Below are 26,343 nucleotides of genomic sequence, written 5' to 3'. Positions count from 1 at the left end.
GTATGCAGTCCTGATTGTGGCGCTCACCTGCACGTTGCCAAACACGCATACGACCATCATTGGCACCAAGGCAGAAGCGACTCTCATCGCTGAAGACGACACGTCTCCATTCGTGCCTCCATTCACGCCTGTCGCGACACCACTGGAGGCGGGCTGCACGATGTTGGGGCGTGAGCGGAAGACGGCCTAACGGTGTGCGGGACCGTAGCCCAGCTTCATGGAGACGGTTGCGAATGGTCCTCACCGATACCCCAGGAGCAACAGTGTCCCTAATTTGCTGGGAAGTGGCGGTGCGGTCCCCTAAGGCACTGCGTAGGATCCTACGGTCTTGGCGTGCATCCGTGCGTCGCTGCGGTCCGGTCCCAGGTCGACGGGCACGTGCACCTTCCGCCGACCACTGGCGACAACATCGATGTACTGTGGAGACCTCACGCCCCACGTGTTGAGCAATTCGGCGGTACGTCCACCCGGCCTCCCGCATGCCCACTATACGCCCTCGCTCAAAGTCCGTCAACTGCACATACGGTTCACGTCCACGCTGTCGCGGCATGCTACCAGTGTTAAAGACTGCGATGGAGCTCCGTATGCCACGGCAAACTGGCTGACACTGACGGCTAGTGATGGGGAGCTCGTGAATGAGTCGTTCAAATGAACGCTTCACTTCAGTGAAGTGTGAACTAACCACTCAATTTCAATGAACTGGTACTTCAAACTCTTCACAGATAGGAGCACACTCCACACTTTTTTCTAGTTCACTCACTCTCTTCCCCTCTCCCTCTCCCACTAAATCGGCGCTACGTCACTCATCATCCCTTCACTTCAGTCCTCCCTCTGCTGCCTGTCGACGAATCGCGCGGGGTTTGTGGGGAACGATAGGTTTACGATGGGTTGGGGCGATGAGGGGCGAGGGGAAGGCAGCGTCAACTGCTACGTGCAGTGCTGACATTACTCGTGACTATTTGTGCAGTTAAACTTCGCGTCTACGGGTAGCCTACCGTTGGCAGCGCTTGCAGACAAATGAATATTAAAGATATAAACTAAGGGGCTGGCTGTGTGAGCACGCACAGCCAACATGAAAATAAAAGGTTTGTTAAAAACACTGAAAGAGGGATTTTACCTGAAATCGTACCAATGACTAAAGGTGACAGTTTACGTTTTGAATCTGGAGAGTTATTATTCTCAACAAAAATAAAATCTACAGGAAAACTTCTGAATAATTACTTAACGTAGGTATATAGACTGTGACAGTGGTAAACATACTCATTCTATTTTGGATTAAATTTTACAAGGAACATAAAATTGGACTGCATTTCGTTGGTAGCCCTATTTTTCAGTTCATGAATACAACAAATAATATTTCATTTGGCAGATAAAGACTTTTTTGGACGCTTCATGAGAAAATTTCGAGCAAGATTAAATGTAATACCTTCATTATATGTGACAGGACTCTCTGTTTATCTTTCCTTTGTCCCCTTCGACCATGCTCTATTTAAGTTAACTCAGACGGAAACGTTGCGTGCACGTTACTGCATAGTTCGGCCATCTGTTGGTAAAATTATGAAGTATTACGAAGCTTCATTGTACGAGCGAGGCGAAGCGAGCGTAGCAGCGGCTGAGCGGCGAACTGGGCAACTTCGACAGGCTTCCGTACTTCACGAATGAACTACTTCATTTGAACGCTTCACGGCAAAGAGTGAAATGAATGAAGTAGTTCACTGGAATGAACGAGTTCGACCCATCTCTACAGTGACGGCGGCGGTGCACAAATGCTGCGCAGCTAGCGCCATTCGACGGCCAACACCGCGGTTCCTGGTGTGTCCGCTGTGCCGTGCGTGTGATCATTGCTTGTACAGCCCTCTCGCAGTGTCCGGAGCAAGTATGGTGGGTCTGACACACCGGTGTCAATGTGTTCTTTTTTCCATTTCCAGGAGTGTATATATATAAGCTGCGTCTGAAAACTTCATTGTATGTAGCAACATCTAAATGGCAACGTTTGCAACAAATACGCATATGCGCCTAACCATGTGGTGTTGAATGGATTTAGTCAAAGTCCGAGACAGCTTGTCAAGATCCCTGTGGTAGTGCAACGGAACAACACATTAACAACTAATTTTGTTACACGTTGCTAAATACCTACTTGTAGATAACAACAATAATCTGAGTGTGAGGACAAATAACAGAATTCATGGACAGAGCATGAGTCAACACGGGAAATGCAGCATCAAGGTAACGTTGAGGACATTTTTCAACAGCACCGGTACAATCTTCTGTAAACCAACTGTTAACTTTAAATTCTGAAAAAAGCTTTCAAACTGACATGTGGAATAATCGGGTCTACTGCCGGATGTCTGTGTCGCTCTGGTACAGCTTTCAAACTGTTTTTGCTATACACCTAACACGTCAGATGCAGCTGTGTGGGCCTGGCGTAACCATCGCCTGACTGTTCTCCAGTAACCAATTCACTGCCCTGATCTGGCGTCCACTGCCTTGAGACCCCACTCAAAAGACGCTCTAGTTGTATAGACATCAACCATCCGATGAGGTGTGACATTAGTCAATCGATTCTAAGAATAATTTCCACTAAAAATTTCCAGCAGCTTTATAAACGCTGCCAAAAGCGTATCGTAGCCAACAGAGGTTACTCAGAAGGTCAGTGAAGCTATTAGGCCTATAACACCCGTTTACAGAGCTTTATGGTACCATTCACCGAACAGCTGACACCTTATACGTGCAGCGGCTTGTATGGAGCACATCGTAGCTCGCTGTGCTAGTGAGCTCTCTCCCTTCACCCCCAGATACGACACCGTAGCTCGCTCCTTATATAGTCACCACACGTACAAACCGTGCCTCTCAGTTTTCGTGGCCTCTTTCACCATTCGAAACATCTCTGTTGATGTGTATCGGCTTACTGAAAGACAAAATCTCTTTTTATATTTGTGTTATTACTTACCTAGCTGACTGTTGCCAGCTGCCATCACAACTAAGTCATCCGCATATGCAAGACAAAATAAGCAGTCTCGCATATGCGGATGACTTAGTTGTGATGGCAGATTCGATTGAAAGTTTGCAAAGTAATATTTCAGAGCTAGATCAGAAATGTAAGGACTATGGTATGAAGATTAGCATCTCCAAAACGAAAGTAATGTCAGTGGGAAAGAAATATAAACGGATTGAGTGCCAAATAGGAGGAACAAAGTTAGAACAGGTGGACGGTTTCAAGTACTTAGGATGCATATTCTCACAGGATTGCAACATAGTGAAAGAACTGGAAGCGAGGTGTAGCAAAGCTAATGCAGTGAGCGCTCAGCTACGATCTACTCTCTTCTGCAAGAAGGAAGTCAGTACCAAGACTAAGTTATCTGTGCACCGTTCAATCTTTCGACCAACTTTGTTGTATGGGAGCGAAAGCTGGGTGGATTCAGGTTACCTTATCAACAAGGTTGAGGTTACTGATATGAAAGTAGCTAGGATGATTGCAGGTACTAGTAGATGGGAACAATGGCAGGAGGGTGTCCACAATGAGGAAATCAAAGAAAAACTGGGAATGAACTCTATAGATGTAGCAGTCAGGGCGAACAGGCTTAGATGGTGGGGTCATGTTACACGCATGGGAGAAGCAAGGTTACCCAAGAGACTCATGGATTCAGCAGTAGAGGGTAGGAGGAGTCGGGGCAGACCGAGGAGAAGGTACCTGGATTCGGTTAAGAATGATTTTGAAGTAATAGGTTTAACATCAGAAGAGGCACCAATGTTAGCACTGAATAGGGGATCATGGAGGAACTGTATAAGGGGGGCTATGCTCCAGACTGAACGCTGAAAGGCATAATCAGTCTTAAATGATGATGATGATGATGATGACTTACCTAGCTTACATACACTGAAGAGACCAAAAAACTGGTACACCTGCCTAATATCGTGTAGGGCCCCCGAGAGCTCACAGAATAGCCACAACACGACGCGGCATGGACTCGGCTAATGTCTGAAGTAGTGGTGGAGGGATGGACACCATGAATCCTGCAGTGCTGTCCATAAATCCGCAAGAATACGAGGGAGTGGAGAACAGCACATTGCAAGCCATCCCAGATACGCTCAATAATGTTCAAGTCTTGTGAGTTTGGTGGCCAGCGAAAGTGTTTAAACCCACGAGAGTGTTCACGGAGCCACTCTGTAGCAATTTTGGAGGTATGGAGTGTCGCGTTTTCCTGCTGGAATGGCTCTAGTCCGTCGGAATGCACGTGAATGGACTCAGGTGGTCAGACAGATGCTTACGTATGTGCCACCTGTCAGAGTCGTATCTAGACGTGGTCCCATATCACTCCAAATGCACACGCCCCCACCATTATAAAGCCTCTATAAGCTTGAACACTCCCCTGCTGACATGAAAGGTCCATGAATTCATGAGGTTGTCTCCATACCCGTACACGTCCATCCGCTCGATACAATTTCAAACGAGACTCGTCCGACCAGATAACATGTTTACAGTCATCAACAGTCCAGTGTCGGTGTTGACAGGCCCATGCGAAGCGTAAAGCTTTGTGTCTGCAGCTACCAAGGGTACTCGAGTGGGACTTCGGCTCCGAAAGCCCATATCGGTTATGTTTCGTTGAATGGTTTGTATGCTCAAACGTTGCCCAGCATTGAAATCTGCAGCAATTTGCGGAAGGGTTGCAATTCTGTCACGTTGAACGATTCTCTTCAGTCGTCGTTCGTCCCGTTCTTGCAGGATCTTTTTCCGGACGCAGCTCTGGCGGAGATCTGAGGAACAAAAGAGTGAGAGAGACAAAACTCTGAATTACTAAGTTCATTTTAAAGCATGGACCAGTCACAGAATACTGTACGAATGTTATCGAATGACTGATTGTTGTGACTAATGTGACGTAATTTGTGGTAATCTCTGTTCGGAGGTTGCAGTGTGAATGGTATCGTATCGTTGTAGTTAACATCTTGGATTTCTGACCTCTGGTTAATGTACAACGTAGTAATCGCGAAATGCCGAGAAATATGATAACGATGCTCTGTACATTTCAATTCAGCTTGAAATTTCTGAAACATATCAAGTCAACCAGATGGCTAGGTTCACCATTATGTTAGCTGATATCGCATGGTGCCTGTAAAAAGTGCGACATGGGTCCGATCAAATGTTTTTCGCTTTACATCATGTTTTACATTGTGTTTCCCAGCACTTCGTGAGGCAAATAGCCCGCGTACATACTCTGAAGCTTCCATTCAGAAGTACGAAGTCTTCTATAAGACAACTGCGCAGGTAGTTTTGGTAGTGTTTGAGCTTAACATGATTTTGTGTTTCAATCGAGATGAGCACATGATGCTACACTAAGCGAGCCGCGCGGGGTAGCCGTTTGGTCTAGGGCGCCTTGACACGGTTCGCGCGGCTTCCCCCGTCGGAGGTTCGAGTCCTCCCTCGGGCATGGGTGCGTGTGTTGTCCTTAGCGGAAGTTAGTTTAAGTTAGATTAAGTAGTGTGTAAGCCTGAAGAGTGAAAAGATCCATTCTCTCTGTACTACGTTTCCGTACCAGTTATGCTGTAAGCCGTGATGTCTTTGTGGTGTCACCACCAGACACCACACTTGCTAGGTGGTAGCCTTTAAATCGGCCGCGGTCCGTTAGTATACGTCGGACCCGCGTGTCGCCACTATCAGTGATTGCAGACCGAGCGCCGCCACACGGCAGGTCTAGAGAGACTTCCTAGCACTCGCCCCAGGTGTTCAACCGACTTTGCTAGCGATGGTTCACTGACAAATTACGCTCTCATTTGCCGAGACGATAGCATAGCCTTCAGCTACGTCATTTGCTACGAACTAGCAAGGCGCCATTACCAGTTACTATTGATGCTGTAAAACATGTACCGTCAAGAGCGATGTTCACCAATTATGGATTAAAGTTAAGTATTCCTGGAACTACGTACTTTTTTTTGCTAGTCTCATTTCCGTGGCCTGTTCCAGACCTCACGCCAGCCTGCGTGAGCTAAAACGCGTGCCTTTCGGCTTCCTGTCATAGTGGGTTGGCTGTCTTGCCAATCCACAACAGTCTTATTGTACAGTACCTTAATTGCTAAACCATTAACATTACGTTCCACGTTACCCGCAGCAATACTTTTTCGTTTGTAGACACAAACACAGGACGGAGATTAGTGACTATGATGTCATGATAGCGACTATGGCCACTAAAATTATTAAATCAGTGAAGGAGCCTAGGGGAGTATTTCTGGTAGAAAGAGCAGATACGCAGTTGTACCACCTCGATTAGACAATGAAACATCATTTAGTTGCAATATGAGGGATGCAGAGGAACTATGGGCAAAGTTTAAACGGACTACAAATCGCGCTCTGGACTTGTGCGTGCTTAGTAAGTTGATTAAGGACGGAAAAGACATACTGTGCTTAGTAAGTGGACTAAGAACGGAAAAGATCTACTGTGGTTTAACAAAAAAAACTTAAAGTAAATTGCATTGCTTTTGCAGATGATATGGCCCTGTTTGCCGAAAAAATGGAAGAAGCACGGTAGAAAATCCTTGAACTAAAGAAACAAGCAGCTAAAATATGTAAATACCTCAAAGTTCAAGACCAATAGATTGAAACGGAAAAGAATTCAAATATCTCGCAGAATGGGTTCGTTGGAATGCTGAGGAAAGCAAAGCAATGGAATCCAGAAAAAATAAACTTGAATTTGCCTTCCAACTAACAAAAAATACATACAACAAAAAATCCCTTTCATGGGGGTCCAAAATTACACATTACAAGACAGTGATTAAGCCAGATGGACTGTATGCAGCAGAAACACTAAACATGAACTTCAAAGGCCAAATGGAGAAACTTGAGCTAAAGGAGAGAAAATTTTTAAGAAAAATCATAGGACCAAAATTTCAAGACAATAAGATTATATACATAAAAAATGAAACTCTCTACAAGAAAACTGAATAACTTTCAGATACTATGCGAAAAAGGAGGATAAATTTTTATGGTCATCTTCTCAGAATGAATTCCAATAGATTAACCAAACAAATCTTTGACTTTTTCCGTAACCGCAAAACGAAACCCTACTGGTTTAAATAAACTGAGAAAGACCTAGTAGAATTAAAGATTTCAGAAAATTCGCTTATCGATCGAACAGCTAAATTAATTACTAAAGATGAAAACATAAGGTTCCAAGACAAATCTACACAGAAGTCCAAACCCTTCATGTCGGAAGAAGGTACGAAAAGAAGATCAGACAGAATGAAGAAATACTGGGCCCTAAATACTGGGCGGACATTTATTACCAAACAGATAATAAATATGAGATATTATAGTTGGTGGAACTGCAGAATTCAGCTGTCCACAGGATTGCCGTTCGCCCTGGTAATCGGCACACACTGCGTCCTCTTCGGAAATGATGGTACCGTAGGTGTGGCCTTTGTAATTCGTACCCCAACAGCAAATCGTCATTCACTGTTGCCAGGTCTGCGATCTTAGATGGCGGGTGGAAATCCACTTTCACGTGAAACTTACGGAGGATCCTTGCTATATCAAACGAAATAGTCCCAAAGAACGGTAGGCAGAGTTTTCGTCGGCGTCCTCGCCCGTTTATTCACTTCCTGCCTTTTGGTTTGAAACAAGAAGTGCACCGTTGTTGCAGTTAATAAATATTAGTTAAGTGCGAGTCATTAAACGTTAGTGACCTGTATGACTGATTGAAAAGAACAAAAATGAGAAAAAAAAGTTTAGTAAAGAATTATGGATGGGTACACAAAACATTCATTGTGTATTTTCAAGAAAGTGGACCTATCTTAAATTCACTATTATCTTTCTGCAAGCACGGGAACACAGCTGAACATTCCAATATGAAACTTGTTCAGCTTTGCATACAATACTTGCAACACTGTAGCACTCTGCAGCTCGCTATGTCAGGCTAGGCAAGCTCAGTCGCGGCCTAGAAGACGAATGGGCGGGCACAACAGTTCCAGTTTTAGAGCTTACGGTGGAAGCAACCGTTAGAGATAACGTGACCACCGCATGACTTTCACCACGCCGACGACCGAGATGCCGCATACCTAGAGAGGTTGAAACGCATCGCGCCTCAATTCGAGCACGCAGGCCATCAGCGACAGTGAAATGAGGGGAGATAAAATAGACGCCTCTGAAAGCGCTGTGCGTGCTTCGGCGCTCCTGCTCTGGTAGCTTGATATCGGAGACGGAGGGGGTCACATCGTGGAAGGCATCAATCAGGGCGGCGAGTGCGCAGATAGAAGCTCGCATGCTGTAAAGCAGTGGAGCACTCCAGAGTTTTCAGGCTGGCCTGTGTTGGCGGCCACTGGAGGTCCATCAGCGAGGCGGCCGGAAATAGAAAGCACTCTCCGCCACTCGCCGATTGGGAGCAGCCGCCCCGAGTGGCCCGACCCGAGCGGCCGAGACGCTCGTACTCACAGCTGTACGGCTGTATTAAATGAATGCCGGACACTTGCCACGCCGGACATTTGCCACGCCGGACATTTGCCACACTTGCCCCTTCGCCAGGTAGCTTGAGTAGCGATCTCTCAGGTAAGGGACGCCCTACCCCACACTACCTCTGTCCGCTTTCAAACTGCCGTCTCCACATCTTACTCGATACAACCAGTACGTAATGGACCTTCTTCTTCGACATCTTGGCCAAATACAGAGCTTCTTTTCATCATCATCTTGGATAGTTTCCAGCCACTGGCTGGGTCTGTCGGGAACACAAGCCTCTCCATCGTGTTCTGTCTTTCCACCATCCCCCCTCTTCCACCTTCGTCCAGTTCTCTCCTCTTCTCGTCACACCTTCCTTCACTCCCTTCACCCATCTATCCCTTGGTCTTCCTCTGGGCCTCTTCCCCTCCAGTTGCAGATCAAACATCCTCTTTGGAATTCTTCCCTCATCCATTCTCTTCATGTGTCCATACCACTGCAGTCTTGATTTTTCTATCCTGTCCTGTACTGGTTCCTCCTTTAGTCTTTCCCTCACATACACATTTCGCAATCTGTCTCGTCTTGTTACACCCAACCTGCTCCTCTGGAACTTCTTTTCCGAAATCGAAATATTTATAACTTTTGGGAAACGAAAGCAATACCGACGATTATGTCAGTACGTAATTAGTTCTGCCAAGTATAAATACACATTCCTCTGTCTGTACGGTAGCTTCCTTCCACGCTTACTGATTGCGATGGAAACAGTCCATCGGCATGGGAGCAACAAGAAAGGAACGATGAAACGAGAATGCAAATGTACGCTGATCATTTCTTTTTTATCACTACATTTTTGCCTACTTTAATTACGACAACTGCATACCCAAAAGACAATAGGGAAAGAATAAAGGGGTTTGTGAATGTTTGAAAAGAAGAACGACATACTCCATATTAATTTACTCTCTAAAAACATTAGTTAATAAAGTGTAGCGGGACAATGTTCAAAACATAACTGAAAACACTTTCACGAAATAGAGATAAGAACATCTATGATTGACATGTCATCTAAAGTCGACTTACAATTTTAAAATGTTAGAAAAAAGGAAATGAAGTAATACAGAATGCTACGCTTGTAACGTACGTTGTTGTTCTATATTGTTTAGCTCTGGTATTTACAGGGTCACAGAGAAAGCATCTTAGGTTCTGGAGGGAAAAGCCGTAATTGTAATTATTTGCACTACAACAGAAACAAGAAGGACAACTTAAGGAAAAATAATGTAAGCTCACAATCGACTTTGAAGCAGGTGGTTCCTGTGACTTAGTATGGGCAGAGGTTATATTCGACAACCTGAATAAATTAATAACTGGCTCCTTTTACCAACCCCCTGTCTCAGATGAAACAGTTGCTGAACAGTTCAAAGAAAAGAAAACTTGAGTCTCATCACAAATAGGTACCCTACTCATACAATTATAGTTGGCAGTTACTTCAATCTACCTATCGCATATTGACAAAAATACATTTTCATACCCTATTGTAAATAGATAACAACTTCCGTAATTGTTCTAAATACTTTTTTAAAAATTATTTTTAAAAATTAGTTGACGATGCCATTCAAATTTTACATGGTTACCAAAACACACTTGACCTCTTCGCCACAAATAATCCTGAGCATCACGACGGATACAGGGATTAGTGAACACGCAGTCGTAGAGAGGCTCACTTCCGTAACAAAGAAGAAATTCACCAAAACTAAACGCGAAATATATCTATTTATAAAAGCAGCTAAAATTCGGGTTAATAAGAGACGGAACTGATCCCCCATGGTACACAAAACACGACAGAAAGCTGTTGCAGGAGCACCGCAAAAGGCACGTATATTTTAGACAAACGCAAAAGCTCCAAGATTGGTGAAGTTTTACTGAGGCTCAAAATTTGGTGCGGATATCAATGCGAGATGCATTTAATAGTTTACACAACGAAACTCGCTCTAGAAATGTGGCGGAAAATCCGAAGAGATACTGGTCCTGTGTTAAGTAAACCAGCGGAAAGGCTCAGTAAGTACCTTTACTGCGCAACAGCGACGGTAATGTTACTGATGACAGTTTTTTTTTGCCACTAAAGTGGAGTTAGTATATGCATTTCCGAAATTCCTCCAACAAAGAAGACGAAGTAAATACTCCAGAATTCGAAATGAGAACAGCTGCAAACATAATTCAGAAGTAGATATCCCCGGTGTTGCAAAGCAACTGAAATTACACTGTCAGTGACGGAGGAAATGATCAAATATCTTTTCACAAATTCTCTAATGTATAAGAAAAGTAGGTCTAATACATTTGTTTCTGATGTTCCTTAGTAACAATTAATTTTCAGTAGGAAACTCCTTGCTTTTACTGACCTGTTTAAAGATAATCAACAATTTGGTAAGAAATTTTAATTTTTAAATGACTATAAATGTACTTAAGTAGATTTACATCTACTATAAATGTTTGCAGCTAAACGTAAATAAAAAACATTTGAGGTGCCAAAATTGTCAACCTTAGCATCAGATCAGTTTTGGGTGTCAATTTTAGGTGCAATTCAAAGGTTCAGGTCCCATTTTCTTTTACGAAAGCGTCTACTATCAGTTTAACAAACCATGATATTTTAGGTGATAGTTGCGATTCTGAAGCTTCAGAAAATTATTTTAGAACTCACAATTATTTAATAGTATGAGCATAATATTGGAAGGTAGAAAAAGTTATCTTAACGTGACAACATTAGGGATACTTTTGTGAGGCTTGAAACACTTTTTAATTTTTACATTAAAGGCTGATTCGCATCACACTTTGCACAGGCTTTGGACCGTGAAAATGATAAATGACCATCTACCATTCTGGCGTGTGTAAAATCAGCCTAAACATGCTGAACTAATGTACACTCTATTTACAATTACAACTTAATATTAGGTCCGATAATGCTGCTTCAATGTTTTAATAATTTTATCTCAGTAACCTGCGAGGACTCAGTGATCTTCATAGTTTTAATACATTATTTATTTTTAACGTATTTTAGTCCAGTTTCTGAATATGGACAATGGCTTTCAAGCAAGGCCTAATGTTGCCAGTCTCTTCATAATTCTTTACGATTCTCTCTATCCTGTCGTCCAGCTTCAAGTACTTCTACCTCTTCTTACCTTCAAGATTCATTTCCAGTTTCATGTACATACAGTTTGTAAGCTCTGCGTCCTTTTTCAAGCACTCCACCAAATAGTTGATTTTAGGGTGAGGCTTTCCAATAATACTATTTATTTTGTTGTGCCACCCTTCAACAGCATTCGTCGCTCGGTGCCTTTTTTCGTAACAGTCCCACATTTCTATTGCGATATCCTCATTCTCTAGCCAGTTATCCACAAAGTAGTCAAAAAATTGAGAGAAACTGGCGTTATCAGGAGCTTCTGCATGAATCTCAATCCATCCATTGCTTACGTCCTCCGGTTTTACAACTGCCAGCGCTGCACACATGCTGACGTGAAGTCTTAAATCCTCGTTCTAGCGGTACTCCACAGTTAGACCGAGAACTCGAGTTCTTCTCCATAAACTCTTCTTCATATGGGAATAGAATCCATTTATTTCAGTTGTGGGAAAAACTTGACGAATGGCCGATATCGCAGCTGCCTCAAAGTCCACCTTTACTTGTTTAGGACACCACTCAGAGACTGCCTGTTTTGTCAGACGAAGCAGACGAATATATGTGTCTTTCTTCTTATTAGGGAACAGTGCAAATACAGTAGGAAGAATGTTTGTTTCTTTAATCGGGCCTACTATGGTGTAGATCTGTGCAAACTGCTTCTGCATCTCTTAAATGTTCCATCCATAAAAAATTGGGAACATGATTTTAAACTTTCATTTCCGTTGCTTCCACTAAAACTCATTATTCTCACCTCTAATCTATTGTCTTCCAGAAGAAAACTACTGCCATCTCCCATTTTTAATAGATCTTCATGAAGATCAATCTCATAAGAGTTCTTAAGCTCTTGTTGGTTCCCCCACTCTTGACTCCATCGACGACGCATGGTTCTAAAAAAATGGTTCAAATGGCTCTGAGCACTATGGGACTCAACATCTGTGGTCATCAGTCCCCTAGAAGTTAGAACTACTTAAACCTAACTAACCTAAGGACATCACACACATCCATGCCCGAGGCAGGATTCGAACCTGCGACCGTGGCGGTCACGCGGTTCCAGACTGAAGCGCCTAGAACCGCACGGCCACACCGCGCATGGTTCTCTTCACAGATTCTGAATTAGGCATCACTGTAACGAAGTCATAAACTTTATTATGTAGATTTCCCATTTCATCCGTGTATATCTCCGATAACTGTGTAGTTTCTTCTCGAGACCTTCTCTTCGCTCTTTCCACTTGCTTTCTCACTTTCAGAGCTGCATCGTCAGGTGGTCCACAGAGATGTTCTAATGCGCTCAACACTTCTCCGTTCCTCGAAACCAGCTTTCCCTTGCAATAATCCGCTTTTCGGCGTAAGCACATCCATGTAACAACACCTTCTTTAGATTTGTTTCAGAAACGCGTAACCTTTCTAATGAGCAGGAGGCCTGCCCTTGTTCGTTGTAATAACTTCCATACTGATGGTCACGTTAGGAACTTCGAAAGCAAACTGGGTGGGCGGGAGAGGACGAGGAGGAGGAGGAGGAGGAGGAGGAGGGAGGGGGGGAGACAAGGGACCGAACCCTTCGAAGCAGGTAAAACCGTGGCAAATGTCCGGCGTGGCAAATGTCCAGACACCGTATTAAATACGCAGGATTTTCATTACACCTCAAATCTGATGGAAGCAAAAAGATGAATCACGAATCTGGAAGAAAGCCGTAGCAATACTGTAATATTGATGTACAAGAACTTAGAAAAAATTTATCTGAAAAATATAGGGATAATAACTGGGTGATTTTTGGAAATCAGCCTTATGCAAACACAATTAGGTTGCTTTTTATATTTACCCAGACATGTTACGATACCAATGTGTCATCTTCTGTGGGTCAAATTTTTATTACTGTAAAGTACAATATCACATTTGTAATAATTTAACTGCTGTAGGCCTAAGAAATACAATATTTGCAATTTGTTTCGTTTTGTTTGGACACTCACTTTAAAATTACATCGCTAACTGAACTTCATTATTATACATCGATTTTAGTGCTCGTTTTCGTCGATTTTTTGACAGCATGTCATCTGCAAACAAGGCCTTAAGAAAATTATTAGGTATTTGTGGAGAGCTGTTTCGAGGGTGGAGGTTATGTACGTTTCTGTACTTAACATTTTCCGTCCTGTTTCGTGTCCCTGGTTGGTGGCTGGGTTTAGTGCATTGCTTTCATTCAGTTTATCACAAATTTCCGCTCACTACTTCACCTCACATGCACTTACACGAAATGTGATCTGCACAGACACTTTTGGCAACACACTGAATTAGAGGTGTCATGTTATTGTCGTTGCTCACTTGTTCATTGTTGGTCTTGTGTTTGTTATGGCACTGATTTTGAATGTGTGTGTGTGCGTGTGCGTGTGTGTGTGTGTGTGTGTGAGAGAGAGAGAGAGAGAGAGAGAGAGAGAGAGAGAGAGAAAGAAATGGAAAGAGAGGTAGGTTGAGAACCAAGAAAACATAAGTTTTTTATGTTTTTGTGGGGTCATTTTTGTATAGTTCATTGAGCGTTCCAAACAGTGTTTTGTTGCACAGTGTTCAGTGTTGTATTTTCATTCAGGACTCTCTATCCCTGTATTCTTGCTTTTTGTATGTTGTAGTTCTCCTCTATTGTGAGTTTTCGATACAGACTTCTGCTTTCTCTGACGATCTTCAGATCAGTCTCCATCTTTTTGGGTGGTCGTTTTCTTGTATTAGATGGTCTGCAAAAATGGAATGTGTACTATCACTTCTTAGCGCTCTGAGGTGTTCGGAGTATCTCGTTTTGAAATTTCTGCATGTTTGGCCTATGTAGACCGACTGGCATAAACTGCAGGTTAACTGATATAGAGGGATAAGCTTACTTGACACAGCATATAAACTTTATGCAAGGATTTTTAAACGGAATACTGAAAGCAATAGTAGAACCATTACTAGTGGAAGAACAGGCCAGGTTTAGAGGGGTGCGATGAAAATATGGAAGCACCGTGAGAAATGTAAGCTTGGGCACAAATGCAGATGCCAGCAAAGCTTACACGTTGCACTGTTGTACTGACCGCAATCGGCATCTGCGCAACGTCCACAGTACATAGTGTAATTGTCATTCATCATCAAAACAGTGTTCAGTGTAGTTGTGAGTTAATATGTAGGAGCTAAGGAAATGCGAACATGGGCAAACTGTTGGTGTTCGTATGGTGTGTGCTTCTGGAACCAAGGTGGCGGAAACGTTTGGTGTTTAAAGAGGAGCCATATAGAAGACTTATACGGCATACAGGGAAAGCAGAAAAGTTTTATCTGCTAAGTCACAACGCGGAAGAAAGTGAGTGTTGAGTGGTCGGCCATTGAAGAGGAGTCTGACGAACAATGTCGGTGCTGAGTTCAAGGCGACAGGACAGCTGTCCACACAGATCGCATCGTTCAGGACTGGTTTTGTGAGAGCGGGGGTGAACGGTCATATCTCCTCTGGCCATCACAGTCAACGGATCTGAATATTATTGAGCCCTTGCGGTCTGCTCCCTACGGGTGGAACACGTAGGGTGTTGTAGTATATTGTGAGATTCATATGCCCACATACACTACTGGCCATTAAACTTGCTACATCACGAAGATGACGTGCTACAGACGCGAAATTTAACCGACAGGGAGAAGATGCTGTGATATAAAAATGATTAGCTTTTCAGAGCATTCACACAAGGTTGGCGCCGGTGGTGACACCTACAACGTGCTGAGATTAGGAAAGTTTCCAACCGATTTCTCATACCTCATACACAAACAGCAGCTGACCGGCGTTCCCTGGTGAAACGTTGTTGTGATGCATCGTGTAAGGAGGAGAAATGCGTACCATCACGTTTCCGACTTTGATAAAGGTCGGATTGTAGCCTATCGCGATTGCGGTTTATCGCATCGCTACATTGTTGCTCGCGTTGGTCGACATCCAATGCCTGTTAGCAGAATATAGAATCGGTGGGTTCAGGAGGGTAATACGGAATGCCCCAATGGCCACGTATCACTAGCAGTCGAGATGACAGGCATCTTATCCGCATGGCTGTAACGGATCGTGCAGCCACGTCTCGATCCCTGAGTCAACAGATGGGGACGTTTGCAACACAACAACCAACTGCAAGAACAGTTCGACGACGTTTGCAGCAGCATGGACTATCAGCTCGGAGACCACGGCTGCGGTTACCCTTGACGCTGCATCACAGACAGGAGCACCTGCGATGGTGTACTCAACGACGAACCAGGGTGCACGAATGGCAAAACGTCATTTTTTCGGATGAATTCGGGTTCTGTTTACAGCATCATGATGGTCGCATCCGTGTTTGGCGACATCGCGGTGTACGCACATTGGAAGCGTGTATTCGTCATCGCCATACTGGCGTATCACCCAGTGTGATGGTATGGGGTTCCATCGCTTACACGTCTCGGTCACCTCTTGTTCACATTGACGGCACTTTGAACAGTGAACGTTACATTTCAAATGTGTTACGACCCGTGGCTCTACCCTCCGTTCGACCCCTGCGAAGCCCAATATTTCACCAGGATAATGCACGACCGCATTTTGCAGGTCCTGTACGGGCCTTTCTGGATACAGAAAATGTTCGACTGCTGCCCTGGCCAGCACATTCTCCAGATCTCTCACCAAATGAAAACGTCTGGTCAATGGTGGCCGAGGAACTGGCTCGTCACAATACGCCAGTCACTACTCTTGATGAACTGTGGTATTGTGTTGAAGCTGCATGGGCAGCTGTACCTGTACACGCAATCCAAGTTCTGTGTGACTCAATGCCCAGGTGTATCAAGGCCGTTATTACAGCCAGAGGTGGTTGTTCTGGGTACTGATTTCTCAAGATCTGTGCACCCAAATTGCGTGAAAATGTAATCACATGTCGGTTATGGTATAATATATTGTTCCAATGAATACCCATTTATCATCTGCATTTCTTGTTGGTGTAGCAATTTTAATGGCCAGTAGTGTATAAAGTATATGCAAACACAGGTATCCGCAGGCAAAATCCATTCGATATCCATCCGGCCATGTGGGAGGTAAAGCGGATACAAATTGGTCCAACCAGGAGTGGGGAGTGGATCACATTTGGAAATCTGCGAAGCACACAGGCGGGAATGTATACAAGTGAACCTTTGCATCTCCTGTTGAGACGAGTGTCCTCCGACTGTCTCTCATTTCTCAAACAGGGCCCGGAGTGGCGAATGTTCAGACGCTACTCCTCATCGTCGCCGAGCCGAATCGTCACGATTTCACCCATTTCGTCCTTCACGACTCATGTTAATCCCAGTACTGTTCGGATGAGCTACCTTCTAGTCTACCTGTTCCGGACGTTCATATAATTCAGTGGTCAAGTTTCGCTGTTGCTGACTGAAGTTATACTGTCCTTGCTTGAACTTCAGTAACGACCTAATCTGTTCTGACTCGGAAATCCGAACGGGTAGTGTGCGTTCTCCAGTCAGATTTTGATGAGAATTCAAATGGGGGCAAATATTGCTGACTGGCTTTAAACGTAGAAAAATGTTAACAGACGCATTTTACAAAACGAAAAAGTCTAATATCCTATGAGTAAAATATCAGTTATTCACAATTGGAATCAGTCTACTTATACAGATACTTGCATGTAACAGTCTGTAGTGGTATGAAATGAAATGACTATACCCAGCTCTACACCCATCTATATCTACAAGAACACTCTGCAATTACACTAATGTGCTACCCAAACGATTCATCTAACTACCTTCAGACTATTACTCTACCACTCTCGAAGAGAGCGCGGGAAAAACGAAAACTGAAAGCTTAAAGCTAAACTGAAGGCTGTGTTGTCCAAAAGGGCAGAAAAAAAAAAAACAAAAAAACATAGCATACATGTCAGGAGAGAGAGAGAGATTCCTCTTAATAGAGTAGTGTTTAATATCTTAGCAGGCATTGTGGACTGTTCTGTTCGTCAGTCTACAGCACATGCAGAGACCAAATACGACTATGTAAAGAAGTATGTATATTTATCTTAAATGTTTTTGTATTGCTATTTTTGCCTGATGATGAGGGATTCGTCGTAAGGTGTTGAAATATATTTGAAAAAGTTGCTAAAACTTTTTTTTCCTGGCCTCGTCCTACATCTTTTCAGGGTCGGCTTGTTAATCTGAATTGGATTTGGCAGTGTTAGTGATAGAACGTTAACGTAATCTGTGTGCATCTAGTTTTATCTCACGTGAAACATTTTCGAAATGCCTGCGAATCTTGCAGCGGAGGCTGGTATGGGTACCAGTCCAATATTCACCCTAGCCAGATCTGGGAAAGCACCTGGAAACCACATGGAGGCTGGCAGATTTGATACAGGGCCGAGACTGCACCCCGTATCCATGAAGCGGAGTGCTAACGCGCGTGGCTATCCAGGCGGAAAAGCAAGTTGATAGAGAATAATAATAATAATAATAATAATAATTTAGTGTGGGCCAGTGGCTTGGTAACTGTAACTAATGGCGGTCTGCGAAAAAAACCGTGTTTACATATTTTCACTAACAGTAATGGCGTAATAACAGACATGTGGCTTTAAATCAATTTTTAACTTATCTGAAAACAATTAAGGATCCTTTCTCCATAGTACACCCTCGACTCTGAGGCAGCCTAGGAACTAACCGCAGGCCTTTCTTTCGGAGAATCGGCGTCTTCCGCAGTTTACATGTCTGCCAACAGTGCGAGGTGCGTCGCGTTGCCGCTCATAGCTGCCAACAGCCACAGCCAGGAGACGGAGATCCGGCCAACAGGTAGCCGTGGCACCACAAAAGACCCGGCAGGTAGATGAGGACAAAGGGGCACTGACAGGCAGGGCCGCGACACGGGAACTCACTCTGCGGCGGCCATTGTCAGCGGTGGCGAAACGGCCCGCATTCCTCGCTGTCAGCTGGTGCACCTGCACTGCCAACAGGTAAACACAGGCGGCGAGCCGGCCCATAAAGGGAACGCACGACTGAACAGCCGTAGCTTCTTCCTGAAAGTTTTGTCTGTACACATCAATAATAAAAATTACTTTCGAACCCATTATGGGACTGACAGTGATCAATGTTTTACAAATATTTACTATCAAAAACAGTCTTGATCACAATTTATTATTTATTACGGTGACCGGTTTCGACCACGACTGTGGTCATCTTCAGACCTACAAGTCGTATACAAAGCTTTAATTAGAGGGCTACATACATTAAAGAAAATACATAAAGTTATAAAGCTATAAAACGGTGAATTACTAATGAGTAATAACCTCTTTCTGCTGGAGAATCACTACTGGAGAAACCAGCGCACGTCTTACTATATATAATGGAGGCTCCGCCCACTTCCGACGGAATGACGTCATCACTAACCAATGGGTTATGGATCGAATAACAATGTATAATTTCTTAGTTAAAGAACATTGTCAAGAAATGAAAATAAACACGCACTAAACTTAGCTTATTTAACAGCTACGTGCACTGGTTTCTCCAGTAGTGATTCTCCAGCAGAAGGAGGTTCTTACTCATTGGTAATTCATCGTTTCATAACTTTATGTATTTTCTTTAATGTATGTAGCCCTGAAATTAAAGATTTCTATACGACTTGTAGGTCTGAAGATGACCACAGTAGTGGTCGAAACCGGTCACCGTAATAAATAAATAGTGATCAAGACTGTTTTTCATAGTAAATAATAAAAATAAATATTTTGAGTTAAATGCCCTCGTTCGGAGTCGTTTAGCAGCGAAAAAAAGAATAGTTCAAATGGCGCTGAGCACTATGGGACTTAACATCTGAGGTCATCAGTCCCCTAGAACTTAAACCTAACTAACCTAAGGACATCACACACATCCATGCCCCCGAGGCACGATTCGAACCTGCGACCGTTGCGGTCGCGCGGTTCCAGACTGAAGCGCCTAGATCCGCTCGGCCACACCGACCGGCGATGTAGCAGTCAGATGGCGATCCAGTAACAGTAAAAAAGGTAAGGAACAGTTTTGGGGTATTGCAGATAACGACTGAGGGCCACGACGTCACATTCTATGTTTCGTCGAAATAATCAGAAAATCACTTTTAATAAGCAGCATTTAAATTTGTATGCGAAGATTGAGAAAGAGAATTTCAAAGGGAAGATTTCATTTGTTATTATTAAGCAAGAGTTAGAAATCCTAAGGGAAGGTTTCATAGGTTATTGTAGAAGCGAAGGTTCCGTAACAAAAGAGGTATAGAGGAGACGTGAAGGTTTCACACTGAAATGCTTAAAAAAAAAATAGAAGAAGCCGGACGCTTCTGCCGACCAAAAAAACAGCTTTTTATTTAGTCCTAGAGCTGGACCTTCGTCCAAGTGACTTTCTGACATAGAATACTTCTAAACATATTCGCGACCTTCTTTTAAAGAATGTGTTGTAGCGTATTCTATGGCAGACTACCGTTTAGAACGCAGGTCCAATCCATCAGAAATAAAATAAAGTAAAAAAAAAATCTTTAGTATCTGTGTGTGTGACTAAATAAAAACGTTTTTTGTTGAGTAGCATCGTCTCGCTTTCTTTTTTTAAGCATCTTCAGTGGCGATTATGTTCAGTCGTTTGCACAATGAAAGTAACACCTATAATAACAATAATAAAACCTTAATACTGGGTAAGTGAACGGAAATGCGTGGGGCATGGACTGCTAATGGGATCGCATTCTGGCATTCGTCTCGAACTATTTTATGAAAACGTAAAAACCCAAATTTCAGCTGGAACCGCGAGACCGCTACGGTCGCAGGTTCGAATCCTGCCTCGGGCATGGATGTGTGTGATGTCCTTAGGTTAGTTAGGTTTAACTGGTTCTAAGTTCTAGGGGACTGATGACCTCAGAAGTTGAGTCCCATAGTGCTCAGAGCCATTTGAACCATTTTTGAACCAAATTTCAGCTAATTTTACATATTTCACTTCGCCAAATTTTTATCACATATGCTCTATAGATAAACATAATACATTTTTATGTTTTGGTCCAATTTTGCGTTAAATTACCTGCTTAACAACTTTTGAGTCGATCATGAATGGCAGGTAACTGAAAGACAGGGCGTTTCCTTCTCACTTTACGTACACGTATTTTGAATGATTTGATGCCACATGCAGCTTCTAGTTTTTAGTTTATTTCGGCTTTTAGCCATTTTCAAACGTGATAAACGTGTAAGCGCTTGAAAGTGGCTTAATGCCGAAACTGTGTGATAGTACAGAAATTAAATTAATAATTGACATATACAGATGGCGTGGTATCATCCAAAAAATTCTTAGCGACACTGGATTCAGTTTCAAAGAAAACTGCAGAGATACCTTATTCAATACTTCCAGTTTTTATGTAACACCTACATTCGTTCCCTTGGTAACGAGTCTATTTCCATTCTTCTGTCTTCATATAAACAAAGTATATTTTCATAACTCTACACGTTTTAAAAGTGTCACTTCAGGTTTTTCAAGAAACAAACACTGTTACAATTAATGAAAAACGCATGAAACTGTAAAGTGCTAATTGCATTTGAAACCTGGTTTATAAGTTTCTCAGGATACTTGCTGGAAGTAAAGTAAAAATTGATAAGACGTGAAACACACGTTCCTCTTCATTGTACGTCTCACAATATTCAGGAGGCCAGTAAAATATAATAGTGTTATCTTGTAAATTTCTCTTTAATCTGCTTCCAAATAGAGAACGACTGTAGGTGACAGAGATTTAGTTGCAGTGAGGACCACAAAGAGATCACGAAACATCTTTTCTTAGGGGAATGTTCTGCAAAAGATATAAACTGCATGTTAAGTAAGCTCTGTCGTGTTCCAGAGCAACAAATTTATCTAGTATAGTCATCAGATCCAAAAAAGGCTGTTAAATCCACAATCCTGGTCAGACTAGAGATACACGTTAAGGACGACAGCAGAACTTGTGTAGGCACCAGAGCTGATTAGAAGCAACAGGTAGGCTTCAGAAACTGGGCGAACATTCACAGCAGACGTCTCTAAAGGCGCCGTACTTGCGGGGGCGTCCGATACAGGACACTGGAGGCAATGATTTGATGCACTGTGGTGCATCTGGCACAGGAAGACAGTGGACATTTTGAGCACATAATAATGGTGCAGTGTCGGCAGAATTGCCGACACTGTTTTTAGAGGAGACCGAAATGCACGCTATAATCTCACGCAGGGTGGCTTGAGGTCTGAAACAGGATACGTAATGAATGCTATAAAGAAAAGTACGTAGCTTCTGGAATACTTAAGTTTAATCCACATTTGTAGAACATTGCTCTAGATGATACAGAAATATTATAGCAATTGAATACGGCGCCTTGCTAGGTCGTAGCAACTGTAGCTGAAGGCTATGCTAACTATCGTCTCGGCAAATGAGAGCGTAATTCTCACAAGGGAACCTCCCCATCGCACCCCCCTCAGATTTAGTTATAAGTTGGCACAGTGGATAGGCCTTGAAAAACTGAACACAGATCAATCGAGAAAACAGGAACAAGTTGTGTGGAACTACGAAAAAAATAAGCAAAATGTACAAACTGATTAGTCCATGCGCAACATAGGGAACAACAAGGACAGTATGAGCTGAAGAGCGCCGTGGTCCTGTGGTTAGCGTGAGCTGCTGCGGAACGAGAGATCCTCGGTTCAAGTCTTCCCTCGCGTGAAAAGTTTAATTTTTTATTTTCAGGCAATTATTATCTGTCCGTCCGATGCGAGGTAACTGCGCCGTAGTATGGGGACGCTACACCTAAACAAACATCGAAACATCCACAACAAAACCTAAATCGGGCAAGGTAGAAGAATCTTTTTACCCATTCGCCAAGTGTACAAGTTAGGTGGGTCGACAACATATTCCTGTCATGTGACGCACATGCCGTCACCAGGATCGTATAGAATATATCAGACGTGTTTTCCTGTGGAGGAATCGGTTGACCTATGACCTTGCGATCAAATGTTTTCGGTTCCCATTGCAGAGGCACGCCCTTTCGTCTACTAATCGCACGGTTTTGCGGTGCGGTTACGAAACACAGACACTGAACTTATTACAGTGAACAGAGACGTCAATCAACGAACGGACACATCATAACTTTGCGAAAATAAAAGTAAACTTTTCACTCGAGGGAAGACTCGAACCGAGGACCTCTCGTTCCGCAGCTGCTCACGCTAACCACGGGACTACGGCGCTCCTCAGCAATACTATCCTTGATGTTGCCTATCTTACGCATGGACTACTCAGTTTGTATATTTTGCTTATTTTTTTCACAGTTCCACAGAACTTCTTCCTGTTTTCTCGATTGATCTGTGTTCAGTTTTTCATGGCCTATCCACTGTGCCAACTTATAACTAAATCTGAGGGGGGTGCGATGGGGAGGTTCCCTTGTCAGTGAACCATGGCTAGCAACGTCGGCTGTACAACTGGGGCGAGTGCTAGTACGTCTCTCTAGACCTGCCGTGTGGCGGCGCTCGGTCTGCAATTACTGACAGTGGCGACACGCGGGTCCGTCGTATACTAGCGGACCGCAGCCGATTTAAAAGCTACCACCTAGCAAGTGTGGTGTCTGGCGGTGACACCACAAATGGTACAACAGGCAACAATGTGCCGAGAATAGCATATTTCAGGCATTACCTCTCACCTCAGGAAAAGCAGTGGCCGACGGCCTTCACTTAACTACCGAGAGATCGGGTTTTGTGTAGAGTTGTCAGTGCTAAGAGACAAGTAACATTGCGCGGGACAACCGCAAGAATCAATGTGGGACGTAAGATGAACACATCGTTCAGGACAACGCGGCGAAATCTGCTAACAGCACGACAACGCCTGCAGCGGCTCTCCTGGGCTCGCGACTACATCAGTTGGACTGTAGGCGACTGAAAAAACCATAGCCTGCTCAGATGAGTCTCGATTCATTTGGTAAGAGCTGATAGTGGGGTTCGAGTTTGGGCGCGCACTCTACGAAGCCTAATAACTCACGTTGTCAACAAGGGACTCTGCAAGCTGACGGTAGCTCCATAATGGTGTCAGCTGTGTTTACATGGATCGCTGGAGCAGATCGCTAAGTTCGGGTACTTGGAGACCATTTGCAGCTATTCGCTGACTTCATGTTCCCAGACAACGATGGAATTTATATGGATGACAGTACGCCATATCGCCGGCCGAAGTGGCCGTGCGGTTAAAGGCGCTGCAGTCTGGAAACGCAAGACCGCTACGGCCGCTGGTTCGAATCCTGCCTCGGGTATGGATGTTTGTGTTGTCCTTAGGTTAGTTAGGTTTAACTAGTTCTAAGTTCTAGGGGACTAATGACCTCAGCAGTTGAGTCCCATAGTGCTCAGAGCCATTTGAACCAGTACGCCATATCACTGGGCCCAATTGTCGTCTGTTGCTTGGAAAAACATTATTGACAATTCGAGCGAATGGTATGGCCATCCAGGTCGGCCAACGAGAATTCCATCGAGTATTTGTGGGACATAATCTAAAGGTCAAAAAGTGGTTCAAATGGCTCTGAGTACTATGGGGCTTAACTTCTGCGGTCATCAGTCCCCTAGAACTTAGCACTACTTAAACCTAACTAACCTAAGGACATCACACACACCCGTGCCCGAGGCAGGATTCGAACCTGCGACCGTAGCAGTCGCGCGGTCCCGGACTGAAGCGCCTAAAACCGCTCGGCCACCACGGCCGGCTGTTCAGCAAGAATATACGCTGTTTCCTCCATGCTTTGTGCGTCCTAGTAGATTGTGTTAATTGAATCTTCTGTTGGTTCTTAATAGAACCGCAATATAATAAATGGGAAACGCTAATTTGCTTTTGTTGTACAGCATTACTTTTAATGTGCTTATGTTAACCGGGTTTCGGCTTACAAGGCCATTTCAGACACTTACTGGCTATTATCGCCAAAGAAGTTACGAAGTTCGTAAATGGCGATGGAAAAGAAGTTACGCGTCTAGATTGAAGTAGAAATGTACAGTAACTAAATCGCTGGCGGTGTGGTGGTAATGTAATGTAATAAGTTAAAGGTTGAACAGTAACTAAATATACAGGGAGAAAACAGGAAAAACTTCAACTCAAAACTGGAACAGAAAGCGTACATAACAATTTATATTAATAAACGAAATCAATAAATTAAGATTAGTACTTGGACAAGGTTACTTTAGGAGGTACCAAACATGCAGAGTGATACAAAACCCAATTAAAAGAAATATTTATCATTGTAACTCCGATATGTATGAGGAACTCAAACAGTATCACTAAGATAAAACGTAAATGAATAAATGCAGGAAAATGGAGGAAAAAAATGGTTCAAATGGCTCTGAGCACTATGGGACTCAACTTCAGAGGTCATTAGTCCCCTAGAACTTAGAACTAGTTAAACCTAACTAACCTAAGTACATCACAAACATCCATGCCCGAGGCAGGATTCGAACCTGCGACCGTAGCGGTCTTGCGGTTCCAGGCTGCAGCGCCTTTAACCGCACGGCCACTTCGGCCGGAGAAAATGGAGGAGTGAATGCTGTCTTTGAGAGTGTGGCGGTACTGCATTTTAAAATGTAAAACGTTGAACAACTCAGTTTGTTTTAGTGATTGCCACCCAATTCCCGTACCATATTCATGGCACTATCTCCTCGATAATACAAATCGAGCTGCCATTCTTTGAAGTTTTCCGATGTCCTCCGCCAATCCTTCCTGGCGAGGACCACATGCCAGACAGCAACACTCTAGCAGAGGACGGACAATGGTAGCGTTGCATGCTCTAAATGTTCTGCCCATGGACGTAAAATAAGGGGAGTTGTCATGACGTCACAAACTTGAAGCCGACGACCACCGTGTTAGTAGCCCCAAACCTTAGCATTTGGTAGAAGTGTTTTGATAAAAAAAATGCCACTTTGCCTCATTTACAGGTGCACTAGCCGTTCTCAAATGGCTCTGAGCACTATGGGACTTAACTTCTGAGGTCATCAGTCCCCTAGAACTACTTAAACCTAACTAACCTACGGACATCACACACACCCGTGCTCGAGGCAGTATTCGAACCTGCGACCGTTGCGGTCTCGCGGTTCCAGACTGTAGTGCCTAGAACCGCTCGGCCACCCCGGCCGGCAATCGAAAGGTCAGTTCTTGCAGAAACTCCTACACTGGCAACACTTTTGCAATTATGGACAGGTATAGAGATAGCATGGCTTAATATTTCTGCAGGGGAGTTCCGAAGTTCCAACGACTTTTTTAGTGAATGCGATGTCGACTCGCTACACTATGCCGGGAAAAAGGAGGTGTGAGAGATTATTAGGTGGTATCCCATGCTTCTCGTCGCCTTCGAGTAGTTACCGGCTTCGCGCTGGTCGCCTGGTGGGAAGAAAGTTGTGTCTGGGAACCTAAGGTTTGCGGGATCAAGTCACAGTCGCATCTCTGAATGTTTCAGGCAGCTTTTAAGCTATCCCACGCCTTCCAGTGACGTTAATAGTCAACAGGACTGACACAAGATTCCATGTTGAACCGTGGGTAGGATGACCGGGGGTAGGTTAGGGACACGTAAGTCGACGAAGTGGCATCCAGTTGAATGACTCGCAACAGGTAGTCGAGCCCCACGGAATTATTATCGTATAGAAGAGCATCGTCTGCGAAAAGTTGACGTTGGTATTATTTACATCAAACTTTATTTGCTGAAAAAATGCACATACAAGCTCGAAAAACAATACGGTACTTAGAAATTACGCTACTGCTCATTAAAATTGCTACACCAAGAAGAAATGCAGATAATAAACGGGTATTCATTGG

This window comes from Schistocerca cancellata, chromosome 5, assembly GCF_023864275.1.
Source record: "Schistocerca cancellata isolate TAMUIC-IGC-003103 chromosome 5, iqSchCanc2.1, whole genome shotgun sequence".
NCBI classification, from domain to species: domain Eukaryota; kingdom Metazoa; phylum Arthropoda; class Insecta; order Orthoptera; family Acrididae; genus Schistocerca; species Schistocerca cancellata.
Note: the sequence above shows the minus strand (reverse complement) of the source record.